We start from the raw sequence: 14,371 nt of genomic DNA on the forward strand, positions 1-14,371 counted from the left end.
AGCTAGGGTGTGAGAGAAGCAAAAGTGAAGCTGTGCAGCCATCGATGGTGTGAGCAGTCATTGAAAAGAAAAGCATTTGCAGGATCCCAGCACTAACATCCATCTATCTGTGATTTCCAGGCCTATTTTATTTACCAAGATTTTTAGGAGCACAGAGCCTTCTTGTAAAGTGCTCTCTAAGGAATGATTTATTTTTTTGCCAACAGGATGACACCAGTCTATAGTAAGCCATGTCTAGTCTGTAATCAGACTCAGTGGGGCAGACTAGGTGCTCTCATAAAGTGAACATGGCTGGAGAAAATTGACAGCAGAAAACAACAGCGATACTGAAGCAGCTGGACTTAGATAATCAGTACTCCAGGAGGCTGGAGAAATTTGTTTTTGAATGCTTTGCTTAAATTTTAGGTTAAGAAATAAAACTCTGCCATTCTCTAGACATAGCACCAAGTCCCTTCAGATTGTAGGAAATTGTTTATTTGCATACATTCATCTACTTGATTATGTAGTTTTTGTATTTGTTTAATGATGGTGATCAGCTATGCTATTGCAAGAACTAAACCCATCAGGAGCAGTCTTGCAAGTATGGAAAACCATAACCTTCAGGGATTATGATTCATCTGCGTGTAAAAGGAACATGACGACATTAAATCCAAGTTGTATTACTGAGCATCCTGAGATCCCTGTTCCCTGGCTTTGTACAGTAGAATGGAAAGCAAGAGTAGAAGGCAGATGATGAGCTTTGCTGTGTGTTGCTGAAGTTGCTGAAATTGCTGGGGAAGTTACTGACTGGGTTGTTATGGTGTTAGTGCTGGGCAGCAGAAACAAATGATGTTCTGGCTGTTACTGGTCCCAGCCAGGTGTTCCACTTTGTGTTGATACCGGTGCTCATTTGTGTTGAACAGCAGGTGTTGAGAATTAGCATATCTTTTTCTTTGTCCTCTTGCCGTAGGGGTGGTGCCTTTCCCGAGGAAGGAGGAGTGGCAACCAGAAGTACTCAAGTTTTAGACTGTTACTGCTAAATTCAGTGCTCTCTGTTGGAGAGAGTAAGATTTGTAGAAAATTGAAAATTTCAGGGGAGAGGGGAAGAAATCAGAAGCAATGAACATGAGTTTTTTGAAGGCAGTGCCCTGATATGCTAAGCTCAAGTAAGGTAGTTGGGGTGTAATTGTTTTTCCTTTAGAAGTAATTCTTGACAATTATGTGTTATATATATGTATTGTTTTTGTTTCTGTGCTTGGCCTGATCCTGGCTCACAAAGGTATCTGAAAGCTATTTGACCTTATGGAGTAAGCATTGTAATGTAGGCTTTATGTTGCATGTAGTAGCCCAAATGGAATTATGAAAAATATATATGGTCCCCTATTACATGAAAAATTTGCTCTTTAAGCTGAAGCTAGCTCTAAAGGGTCTGTTAATAGCCTTAATGTTAGTTCTTCATTGAAACAAAACCTTTGGAAATAACTGTAGCTTTCTATTGTAGCATTATGTCAGATTTATTTGTGAAATATTCTGGTAACACAGTACTTGGTAGCTTAGAGTTTCCCCTATGATGTCTTCTTTTTCTTCTTTCTTTGCATAAAACATAGAGCCCAACAAGTGTGAACCCCACAATATGCGGATTTTTGTCCTGTGATAAATGGATATTATTTGTGCTGAATAATTTGTAATTATATCAATTATTTGGGAAAATAATAGGAAAAGTATATGTGATTAGTGTTATGAAGCAGATGGGTTTCTTCAAGAATGCATGTGGGAAGCAGGATGCAGGAGTTTGATTTGGCCTTGGGAATAGAGGAAGTCAGGAACTGACTCCCAAATCAAAATTGGCACCAGCTGAAGTTAGAAGACAACTCCCAGAGCAGGATCAACCTTGACTATGAATAAAGTCGGGACCATTCCAGACAGTGTGTCTAAAATAGTGGTCTTATCTATGAAATAAATAAGGCTTGTTTGGAACATAGTGCTTACTTGTATTATATTGAGCTTAGTGCGCTTGTGCCACCTGCCAGGTTATCCAGAGGACATGTGAGGAAGACCTTCGGCCTTCCTCCAAGAAGACCCCCAAAGAGACCAGAAGACCCCATAGCAACAATGGGAGCATGTGCTGTGCAGTAGAGTGACGTAGATTTCAAGAATCGAAAATAGGAGATTTATGGGAGCTACTGATGAGCATGTATTAGCATACAGTACGTAAGTTGTGTTCGGATCCTTTGCCCTTTGTATGGGTGGCAGGGCGAGAAGCCCTCCCTGTACCCCAGTTGGTTTCGCTTATGCTTTACCTGGCCAAACCATTGCCAAATCACTCCTTGTAACCACTTCATTATATATGATTGTGTTGTTATTATTTCATATCCAAATTAAAAATTGCTGCTAAATTTTAATCATGTGGTTTATGAAATTGGACATGTGGGACCCCAATTATAATAGTCCTAACTGCATCTTCAGGGATTTGCTGTGAAAGAAATCTTGAGCTATTTGTGTCTTCTTGATGAGTTTCATAAGTTAGAAACTATGGATTTGTATTTTAGTAAATAAAATGTGCTTTATTTCTGCTCTTTTTATTTGTCTTAGCGGCTTTTTGGTTTGGTGTCCCTGAGAGAACACTGCTTTACTCTTTTCTTATCTATTATTTTGCGATTAGCTTGCCTTTTTATTTTCCTCTCCAGTAACAGAACTTGATGCCTCAGTATTTCCTGTCCTCTGAGGGTATAGCATTCTCTTATCCTCTGGAGGCTGCTGTAGAAATTGCTGTAATACGTAAAAAAAATGCTAATGTCACTAGTAAATTTACAAATTTTACTGAATTTCCTTATTAGTTTCTATTCAATAACGCACATCTAGACTCCCTATTTTCTCTATTTGGCCCAAGGGCCTTTTGCAGTTGAATAGGCTGTTCAGTGTTTTTTAAAATTTGTAAAGTCATAATAAGAAAGTTGTGCATTGTTACAAGTTGGTTCCTATTGTGTCTGAAAAAACACAGATGCAGTGGGGCATACTGAGAGTTACCTGCTGTCTGATCCCAGGCTAAAACCAGAATTATGTTCTCAGTCATTTACCTAATGCTACCTTGAAGTCCTATCGGTGAATTGGTCTCTTTGTCCCAGATGGATTTGTTTAGGTATCACATGTGTTTATATATCCCACTTATCTTTTATATGATCAATCTTACTTCAGGTTTTCAGTAAGCAGTTTTCCCTTTAATCCCATCAATTCATTCATGCAGCTTCTTTACAGGCTGGAACTTAGCTTTCTTGTACCTGCATAATGTCTACGTTGAACTTCCATCTTTTTATCATTTTTATGAAATACAAGTTAACAAGTTTATCTTCAAAGTAATCTCAAAGTTGCAGCTGGGTTAAAAGAAGGTACTTGAATATTAAAGAAAAGGAATAAATAATAAAGAAAAGATAGTCAAAGACAGGCCAGAAGTTTTCTGACCTGTGTATTATAAATATAGCCAGTATGTGGAATATCAAGCTTGATTAAAAATGACAAGAAGTAAGGTTGATAATATGGAGGTGTGATTGTGTTCAGGTGGATGTGGTAAGTCTGAGCTCTGTCATTTGCTTAAAAATAATCTGGAAGCTAATCATAAATTACTAATAGGATTATTATTTTGGCTTTAAAAAATATAGTGTGTGTCAAACCTGCTCTTCTTGTTTTACTGGATGTGTTTGAATATCTGTCTTAGGCAAGTTACTGGTGACTTACACTGTGCCTGAAATTACATAGCTGCTAGAAAAGGGAGGTTGAGTAGACAAGAAATGGGGTTAGGTTAATGCTTGCAGGAGGGCCAGAATTCCTTGATAGAGTCAGTTGGTGGCCATTAAATGCCCTGAGAGAATGAGTGTTGTGCATTATTAGGAGATGTGGTAGAAGCTGTGTTCCCTCTTGTGTTTGTAGCAGTTAGTGCATTTCCATACTGGTAATGAGAGAAATGGGGACAGTTGCCTTTCAAATATGAGGACGTCTGGCCTTTCTGGCTTTCTTCTTCAAAATGAGTGACGTTGTGTTCTGTGAATCAATGGATAGCTCTTAGATCCTATGATATAGATGGAAATAATCAACATTGGCATTTTTAGTACTTCAAAAGATACACTTGTAACTTTGAGTTTAGGGTCTTAGGCTTCTGTGATTTGGTCTAAACTGAGAGAACAGACCCAGTATTTCTAATAGCCCAGTTTAAAACTTTTTAAGAAAGGTATCTGCGTATATTAAGCTTTCTGGTGAAAATATGAGGCTTAGTCTGGTGTAATGCTAAAGTAATTGTGCCCATAAACTTTGGATTCTCTATAAAAATACACTTGGTTTTGAATTCATGTAGTGTTCTTGTTTGCATCTTCTCTGTACAGAAAGTCAAGTGCTGATATAAACAAACTTTATGGTTGTATGCAACTGCTACTTTACTTGCCCTCCCCCCACTTTTTAGCATGATATATTAGTAGAAAGAAGCAAAGTATACCAGCTACTGCTCCATCTCTTTTCCATTATGAATAGGATAAGGAGCTCAATGGAAAAGAGAAAGATGCTGTGTTTCTTTAAGAGTCACACAATGTTATTACAAGCTATGTTACTAAGATTGAGAGAGCATGTAAAATGAGTAAAAATAATTGTAGTTACTTGAGTATGTGTGAATAATGTTTGTGCTTAACAGTGAAAACATGAAGACCAAACATTTTCAGAAAATATGTGCTAAAAAGATTATTTGTTCTTATACAAGGAAGTACGTAATTACATACTTATGCCAAATAGAATTAGTGTTCCATCGTAACTTTCTGAACTCTAAGTCTAGCCTCTTGTAAATAGTTTAATCACAAAGGAATTTAAGTGTTACCTGGACTATTTAGAAACCTTTCTTAAAAATCCAGATCAGAGTTGCTATATTAACTTTTTCTGTTCTGTGGCATGAGAAACTGCAACTTTTTGTCTTTGCTTGTATGCTGCATGTGTTTTCTTTTTCATTTGACATTCTCTTGTAGAAAGCAGAGCTTGTTTCTCTATCAGTATCTCCTAGTGACAGGAATAGTGCTACCTATTGTTTCTTATTTTAAATCATTTCTGACTTCATTTTACAATTGAAGAGAATGGAAATACTGATTTGTGGCTACTGCTTTCATGTTTTGTCATAATTTTCTTTATTGTTGCTTAAGAAAAGTGACTAACCACCATTTGAGATTCAGAGCTTTCTTACTATGGTAGTACCCTTAAGTTTTATCAGCTGAGACTGCATTGCTTTGCTGTGAGGAGAGAACAAGTGTCACATCCTCTTCTGTGGCTTTGAATGTTTACTGCCTTAAATTTCTAGTTGGATACTTGGCGTTTTGGTATCTAGAGGAGTATGATTGCTAACTTTTAAAAAGAGAGAATATTCAGAAATCATCCCTGTATTTTTCTGTGAGATTCCCCACCCTGTTACTCATGGTTAGAAAATGAGTCACTAGAAGCTTCATGTAACTCATGCTGGTGACGGTCATACCCCATTTTATTTTGAGAATGATGAAAAAAATATTAAGTTGCAATTAACCTCTTTTCCAAGCCTGCTAGCCTATTTTGTTTATTTTATTGCTTTGTCATGGAGAGATCAAAAGCTTACAGGCTTGAGGTCACTTAAGACTTTGGCATAGAGGTATGTATGTAGATAAAGGCATGTAAATGTAGAGATAGGCATATGCAAATTTTAAGTCTACAGATGAGCTGGACAAAATGGTAACTCCACTGGTAAATCAATATAACCTGTCTATTCAATAAGCTTGAGGTGCTAAAAAACAAGGCTGAAGAGAAATCTGGCTAATGGACGGTAAGATGTTTATGACTTCAGAGATATTGGAGATTTCTTTTGGAAGAGTGCAGTGGGGTTGGAAAAGCTGCATGGCATATGTGCAGGCTTACTTGGCATTGAACAGAGCTCTCCTAGGCCTTGGAACAAAGATGTAACGGGATAACAGAGATTTATCACTTGAGACCTTTTCCTACAGAGAGGATTTGAAAATTTTGACCATTTAAAATGCATTTACTGGAAGAGGAGTCTTTGAAAAGATGAGTTCAAACTGCACTCTCCAGAGAAATGGCTTGCTGGCGCTGAGAATTTATGCTGTTGCTGTAGAAGAACTTGAAATTGAGAAATGTGATAGATTTGCATAATGCCTATTTTTTTTTCTTTAAAATGTACATGAAAAGAGGTAGAAATCCAAGGATACCATAGCAGATAAAGTGATGTAAGTGTACAGGACACCAGACAATTATTAGAATAAAAGTTAAGTGCAATAAATATTTCTGAGAATAGTAATCAGGTATATAACTACCGGTTATGACTACACCACCTTTCAGTGCAGCCAAGATTGTGTAGTAGCTGAAGTGCAAGCAAAACTGAAACACTTTTGTGCAAATACCAAGAGCTTGAGATATAAAGAGGAATAATTTGAATTGCAAAATATTAGACTGGATATTACAGCCATAAGGTAATAGCATATCAGGCATAGCAGAACATGAATATTGAAGGATATATCTGAAACCTAGAAATAGATGTTATTGAGTGGCATTATAGTACATGGTATTGTAATGTTATTAAAGTGTTGCTGTAAGAACTTAGTGGAAATGCTAGTGAAGCAGAAACCACTTGGACTGATGTCAGTTCAGTGAAAGGTGTTAAGTCTTCTGAGGCACTGGTGGAGATCTGCAGTGCTGAATCTGGAAACAGGTAATTGTAATGGAGTAAAGGTCAAAATTTCTGGCACATCACAAGAGAAACCATCTTTGTGAATATCAATTGGAGAACATGCACTGCTGATAATGGTAAGTAGGGTTATGATAGTGTGGTTTAAATGCATACTAGTTTTTTAAATTGGAAAATACATCATGGAACCAAAACCAGGTGAGACTGGTTTTGAGTAATGTAGTTTCAACTCAGACTTGTATATCTTGAGGATTTCTATGGGTTTGGTTTTACATGTTTTCCTGAGAGATGGGTTCAGGGAAGGATTATGAGAACTGGAGAGTGTTTCCTACAGGAGATGAATTAAGGAATGAAAACAACTCCAAAACTTGGCTTCCTTTATCACTTCCAGTAATGGAAAAAAAGAGAATATACATGTAAGATCAAGGTCAGTGTTGGCATAATAATGTGGATAGTTTGGACATTAAGACATTTACTTTGAAAATTACAGAAGGTTCTTGATGTTAAACCGGTCAGCTTCTGGATCAACACTCCTCTAGGAATATAGAGACAAAGCTATCTAGCTACTTCTAGGCTTGAGCTAAATTATATCTTGTGGAAAATATTAGATTTTGATGTTGCCTGCTGTAGTAGGTCTGATAACTCAGAGGGCTCTTTCTGTTTGGTGTTTTTTAATGTGGTTGGACTAATCCTGTCCCCAGCATGTTATTTCAGGGTTCAATTTGGTTGAAGTCAGTCTTTTTCTTTGCTGAGATAGTTCAGGCTTTACAAGGAGTAACTTTGTGTTAACAGTTTCTTCTGATAATTATATCCAATTAGGTTGAAATGTTAGGTTTAGGGCACTACACAAAAAAAAAGTTGCCCTAAACCTTTCATTTCCACATCAAGAGAAAGTACTGAATGTGAAGTTTAAAGGACTTCATGTCTTTAAAACTGACAATGCTGTAGCTGACTGGGTTCTGACCCTTGGTCATTTTTTTGTGCTTGAAAGGTAATCATAGGAACAGTCCTTGATTCCCACACATTTCAAAAGCAGCAGCAGAGAAAAACATGGTGACAACAATTCCCCTCCTTCACCTGCCACCCTTTCAGACTTCACACCTCTTACATCCACCTGCAGAAAGAATCTGATGTGACTGGTCTTGATACTTGTGCTAATGGCGAGGGAGTTGTCTATGCATCTCCATACATAGTGTTTCTTAAATGAATGTTAAACTCTTTTGCTAGAGCAAAATAAAGGTTGAATATTCTTATTTTGGTAGAGCAGGAGAAATCAAATGATACATCCATAGACTAATATAGTAAAGCTGGATTTGGGGAAGAAAATAAACAAAAAGCAGCTAAATAAAGAAGTTGTGTGGGTCCGTGTTATTGCTGGGAGGTGGGGAAAATATTTTAAAACAAAAGATAAATGTTGGGCAGAAGTTAAAATCTTTGGCCATGTTTGCTATGAATGATCAAAGAAAATGCCAACATAGTGTCATTTCAAGCAAAATTTTAGTCTTCCTTTGATTTATTTATTTAAAAATTTTATTTGTTTTAAAAATTTATTGAAAATATTATTTTATAAATGCTGGGAAAAGAATGAGACAGGTAAATTTGAGAAACTGCACAGAGCGAAGTTTCTTTGGTTGTATCTTCCAACTAACATATTCCTAATTGCCCAACTGCCTTAAGGAAATCAAGAAATCAGTTTTTGAATAATTTATGAATGTTTTTTGTCACTCTTGTAAGGTGCTAATATGCCGTAGTGAATTGAGGAGGGGGTGGGTAACCACAACAACCTGCAGTGGATAAAAATGAGTGGAATGCTTTTATAAAATACTGTTTGTGGGCACGGGTGTGTGCTTGCAGTCTGAAAATTTAAAGATGTTCTCAGAAGAATGCAAAAGCTACTTACCAGGAGAATTTAAGTGTCTTAAACTTTTTTTTGTGTAAACTCCTGCACAAGTTGCTTTTCTGCCTTGAAGTAAGATGAATAAAATTGTTTAGGCTAACATCTGAAAAGTCAAGAACAGGAGGGGAAAGAAGTCCTGAAACCAATGATGTTCTATTTGGAAGAAGAGTTTTAAGGCTGTTATACGTCAGTTGCAGAAAGTGTGCCCCTCTCCCAACTGCAGAAGAGCTGTTGGTCCCCAGAGCCAGCCACCTTAGCTGGGCTTTTTTAGAGAGCTGGAAGAAGCTGTGCATGAGTCTTCAAAACTGACTCCCTTCTGACTTGGACCCTGAAGTTTTAGTGTGCTGCCTTTTTTACCTCTCTTTTTTCCCCCCTTCTAGGCCTAGAACTAGCAGCTTCCACAGATGGCCCTTTCCACAATCCTCATATGTTGTTTACTTTGTCTTCCCAGCAACTCTAATGACTCTTCCCAGGCCATGCTCAGTCGCTCTTTATTATAGATATGTCTCTCGTCTTTAAAGTGTGTTGCCTACTGCAAACACAGCAGAGACTTAATGATACCCAGCCTGGTGAGAGAAGCTTGCTCCAAGCTCTGGCCAGTGAAATGAACAGGACTAATGCTTTAATTAATGTTCAGCTATTTACTCAAAGGATCAACTGGGCTGGGGCCGCTGTAGTAGCTTTCCCAGGCGGCCAAAAGGAAGGAGGCGTGCAGGGTCTGTCACTGAAGTCCAGAACAGCAGCTGTCTCCACTCCTTCACTGGTGGCAGCCCCGAGACGAGTGTTCTGAGTTTTTTCCAGCTCCACTTGCCCCAGCCCACCCCAGTCTAGTCGCTTAGGTTATGGTGACAGACAAAAGTTGATCATGGGTTGTGTTTCCCTCTTCCTCGGCTAGGGCATTTGTCTATCCCCCTCTACTGTGTTTTGTTCTTTATTTAGGGGTGTCTTTATCCCCCAAAAATACTCCCATGATCCCAGGGGGTTTTCTTATTTGCATGTCAGTCCCAGAATGTTGGTGTGGTGGAAGGAAGGCAGATAATCTCTAGGTAGTTTAGAGAAAACAAACAGAGCAATTAACTAATTAACATTTCAATATCGGTAGCCAGCAGTCATTCCAGTGTTGCCATGGGAACTAGGAAGGCCCTGCCCGCCTCTCTGGGGAACACCTGGAAACTTTGTTCATTACAGCCAGGCTGTAGGCACTGTGCTTTAACACTGTGATGGGATGACAGGAAAGCAAAGAATACAAGTGTGACCAAGGAACAACCTGTTTGTAACCACCACTGCTGAGTTTTGCAAGCTGAAGTTCTGAGGGATATTCTTCTTTTTAGCTGCCTTAGAGTCAGATCTTTTGGTGCGTTGGGTTTGTTGGGCCCCTTCTAAGCTCTAATTCTCTGCTTCAGGCTGATTTCCCTGTTAATTCTTGCCCAGAGGGTCTTCTAGAAGCTGAGAACCCTTCAAAGCATGTAGGTCTGATTAAAATGTAGGTGATAATCCCTCAGCTAGATGTTGAGCAGCTATTCCAGGCTGGGCATTCAGATGCAATTTTACTACGGATGAAAAAGAGGCTGTTGCCAACCATTCACATCCTGAGGCAAGCTCGGTTTCTGTGTCAAGGGACTTGGCTTATAGTACTGTGAACCTTCAGTTTTCATCACAGAAACATTCAGCCCTGGAGTGCCTCGAGTAAAAATCATAGTTACGTTTCACATTTAATATAAAGCCATTAATTTAATTCAGACATATCTGTTTTGTAATAATTGCATCATACCGCTGCAGTCATGGCCTTTTTACCCAAATAAGTCTGTACCTAAGGAGCATGAATATCTTACAAAACTAACTCTTGAATTTTGTTTAGAGTGAATAACTGTGATAGACTTATATTTATTAAGTTATTATTGTGAGTTTTTTTCTTTGCATGGGGGTTTAATCTGCAAAACATGTACTTTTAGCAGGTTTTATGTAGCTGGGCTATTGATCAGTTTTAACTTCTTAGAGTGCTTAGGTTTTAAAAAAAAAGAAATTATAAAAACATTTGCCCATGACCCTACTAGTTGAAGAGGGCAGGGTGCAATACAGAGTAGATAAGTGCATGCAGAAATCCAGCTAAATGTTTGGCTCCATTGCCTAATTAATAACTTAATAATATAGAAGTCATTTTTCAGGATTATTTGTACTTCCTCACTGTTTCTATACAGTGAAAAGCTGCATATTAGTGACAACAGGTAGTTAGTAATGGATATGCATGAATAGGAAATTTAGGTTTACTTAAGTGAAGTGTTACACTTCCTAAAGTGCCTGTCTGCATGGAAAGGTGTTAGTAGGTTTTGACTCTGAACAGATGGTGACTCTGTTGCTTACGGGTTGTATTAGCAAGGAATTCTGCAGCAGCAAAACCAGCAGACACATAGGTCGCTCTGGAACGAGCCATGGGGGAGAGCTTCAGTATGTGCACGTATGCAGTTTGAGCTGTCCTAATCTTATTTGAAACAGGCATTTGGGGAGAGTTTGATCATCTTCTGGATTGTCCTTTGACCAGGGGTTCAAGCTGTGGTTCAAAGGTATCACCTCTTAGTTTCTTCTAAAGTGTTTTTAACTTTGGATGAATTTAGAGACATAGCAGCAACTTGGTTTCAAAATATTATGAAATTTGTTGCTCTGCTTGATACATCTTGTTTATCCTTTAAAATACATGAACTCTCTTCTAATTGAGGAACTGTTGTTCAATTTAAGGCAAATGGTCAATAAATGACTTGTTATTGCTGATCCATAAAGCAGAAACATTCTTAATAGTCTTTATGGTTAAAGAGCTTTGTTGCTATTTTCCCTGTATCTGTTTTGCATCTATTCCTGAATATCCCCTTCCCCAGATGAAATAATAATTTCTTTGTAACTGAGACTTCTGTTGCACATAGAATTGAATAATTATTATTGAGACACAGGTAAAATGATGTATTGTTCTTTCTTAGCATAACAGTACCAAGTCACCATTTATTCAACAAATATGTTTTTAACAGCGATACTCTCTTTTTAACTAGAAATGTAGGCAACTAGATAGTTGTGAACTTTCAGGAGCAGTATATTTAATTTGGGAATACACATCATATAATTATTTCTTCCCCTCCCCCCAGTATTTTAGTTGAATTCTAATTATTCATATTGAATATCATCATCAAATATTAACTACCTTACTTTTCCATGCTTTCCTGCTGTTAATTTAGAGGTAAATGAGGGAAACCCAGTAATCTCCTTCCCATGGGAGGTGGAGGAGCAGGAGAACCTCATGGTGTCATGGTTTAACTCCAGGCAGCTACCAAGCCTCAAGCACCAACTCTCTCCCTCCCCCACCATCAAGATCAGAAAGAGCATCAGAAGGGTAAAACTTGAATATTCGTGGGTTGAGATAAAGACGATTTAACAGGGAAAGAAAAAGCCTCACACACAAGCAAAGCAAAACAAGGAATGAATTCCCTGCTTTCCCATGGGCAGGCAGCTGTTCATCCATTTCCAGGGCCCCATCACATGTGAAGACAAACGCCATCACTCCAAATGTGCCCCCTTTCCCTCTTCTCCTCACTTTATACAGTGAGCATGATGTCACATGGTCTGGAATATCCCTTTGGTCAGTTGGGCTCACCTGTCCGGGCTGGGTCTCCTCCCACCTTCCCAGGCACCCTCAGCTTCCTCACCAGTGTGACAGCACAAAAAACAGAAAAGGCTTTGGCTCTGTGTAAGCCCTGCTCAGCAATAACAAAAACATCTCTGTGTTATCAACCCTGTGTTCAGCACAAATCCAAAACACAGTCCCGTACCAGTCACTTTGAATAAAATTAACTCTACCCTAGCACACATGGTTTCCCCCTAAATATGGAATAGTAAAATCAAAGCCTCTTCTGGGTCTTCACAGGTGAGTTAGTTTCTGTGATAATTCTGAAGGTAAAACATTTCTGTTATTTTCATGAAGGTTGTATGGAGAAAGGACAATCAAAGCAGAATTAGTGCTATTAAAGAGAGTGGGAGGAGTTCCTCCTTCCTGATATTACCAAAAGAAAAATGATGGTGAATTCCAGAACTGTCTGGAACTTAGCAAAGAGATTTTGTTCCAAGTACTTGATCCCTTTAATCTCAAAAGGTATTATGTTGTATTTTGTTTTGTGGGTGACTTGATTCAGTCACCTTTTAACTGTAGCATTTTGGAGCTCAAGTGAACCCCAAATCTCTCAAATATGCTGTTAAAATTGTTTTAATATGTATAGTTTAGATATTCCTCAGATATAAGTTTAGGGAAAGGGGGAAGTAGAGAGAAACTGTTTTCTTTAAGGGATCGGTGTTCCCAGCAAACCACCTCCCCTCGCCTGGTTTTACTACTGACTTTCGTATAGGAGCTCCTGGTGAATTGGGCTGTGTTACACTCGTTTGCTTGGGATTTTTGTTTTGTTTCGTTTGAAATGGCAGCTTGCAGGTTCATGTATTTTCATTCCTGGAGATTAGAGAAAGCAATCTGCTGTGTAAATAAATCTGTAAGTAAGAGGTGACTGAAATGCTAATATCTAGTTGAGCTCCGCTTGCTCTGAACCCATGGGGTCACAATAGTGGCTGAAATTGTCTTCACAGTTGTTTGCATGTAGCAGATGTCTTGAGACATTAGCTGGTGCAGTCACTTTTGAATAGGGTTTTGAAAGACTGACTTAACCTTCCAATATTTGTTTTCAAGTGTTAGAGAAGATAATGTCCATAACACAGTTTCTGGCGGGTCCAAGAGAAAGTTATAGCCAGTGCTACAGCATGTCTGTGGCTGAGCAGACATGGGAGAAGGAGGAATACAGGCAGTGTTGCTTGAAAGTATAGTTGGAAATTTGATTAAAGATCATGGATTAATTTGAACTTGCCATGAATCTTCTTGAGTGAGGACCATGTTTGAGGTCCTTCATATGGGACTTGTTGTCATAAGGCTGCACATACACAGTCATCCTAAGCTGACATATCTGCAGTCCTCTGCAGAAGGATTACCTGTGGGGGCACAGTTCTGCCCTCCGTGTTGGGCTGGCACTGGCATTTCTGCAGCCGAGTAGAACAGGGAACAGCTTGGTTAGGTTTTCATCGAGGTCAGTTCCTTGATCTGACTGTGTGGCTCCATCAGCACTGATGCTTCTGTGGGGAAGGAGAGCACCTGTACCTGTGTCGGGTCAGCAGCTGCTCAGGCGCAGCCCGAGGAAAGTTGCACTTTGAACACTTGGTGTCACGATGCAGTGGCTGTGCTGAACAAAGCAGTAAATTCTTGCTCAATCTCTGCCTAGCATGGTGCACTAAAGCCACAAGGGACAACTCCCACAACAGATAAATGACTTCCTTCTCACGGGGCAGGTTTTCAGCTGGATCAGTATCAGTAGCTGGAAGTACATTGTTCAGTGGGTGTGTCAGGTGATACCTGTTGGCAGTAAGTGCTTATTTGTATTATCCCTTTTAGAGGAAACAAAAGGCAGATCTGGGAATGTATACTGGGAAACTACATGAATCGTTTAGGAATTTGCTTGACTGGGAAATCTGTCAGCTGAAGGGAAGATGGAGCTGTTCTGCTTGGTTGCTATTTTTTCAGCTGAAGGGAATACCTTCAAGGCAAGCCAGCATTTAATTTTTCATTATCTGTCTCCAAATAGAATAGCTCACCTCTAACGTTTATTCTCAGGGGATACTTTGCTTGTAAGGTCTTGTTTGGCTTAAGACTTTTAAAAAGGGACTTGCAAACAGCAGCAATAGTGGATGAGGGTGCTGGTTGGTTTATAAGGCGCACAATTATGCCA

General features: G+C 38.9%; 1 protein-coding gene across 1 annotated transcript in view; it reads left to right on the forward strand.

Moving 5' to 3' along the window:
• Positions 1-917: 917 nt before the first annotated feature.
• Positions 918-14,371, forward strand: part of INPP4B (inositol polyphosphate-4-phosphatase type II B) — a 321,293-nt gene continuing 307,839 nt past the window's right edge. Inside the window, exon 1 of the mRNA XM_068188034.1 lies at positions 918-1,145. The gene's annotated coding sequence lies outside the window, so the exon portion shown is untranslated. The remainder of the gene's footprint in view (positions 1,146-14,371) is intronic.

The sequence above is a fragment of the Anomalospiza imberbis genome, chromosome 4 (assembly GCF_031753505.1).
Source record: "Anomalospiza imberbis isolate Cuckoo-Finch-1a 21T00152 chromosome 4, ASM3175350v1, whole genome shotgun sequence".
In the NCBI taxonomy this organism is placed as follows: Eukaryota; Metazoa; Chordata; class Aves; order Passeriformes; family Viduidae; genus Anomalospiza; species Anomalospiza imberbis.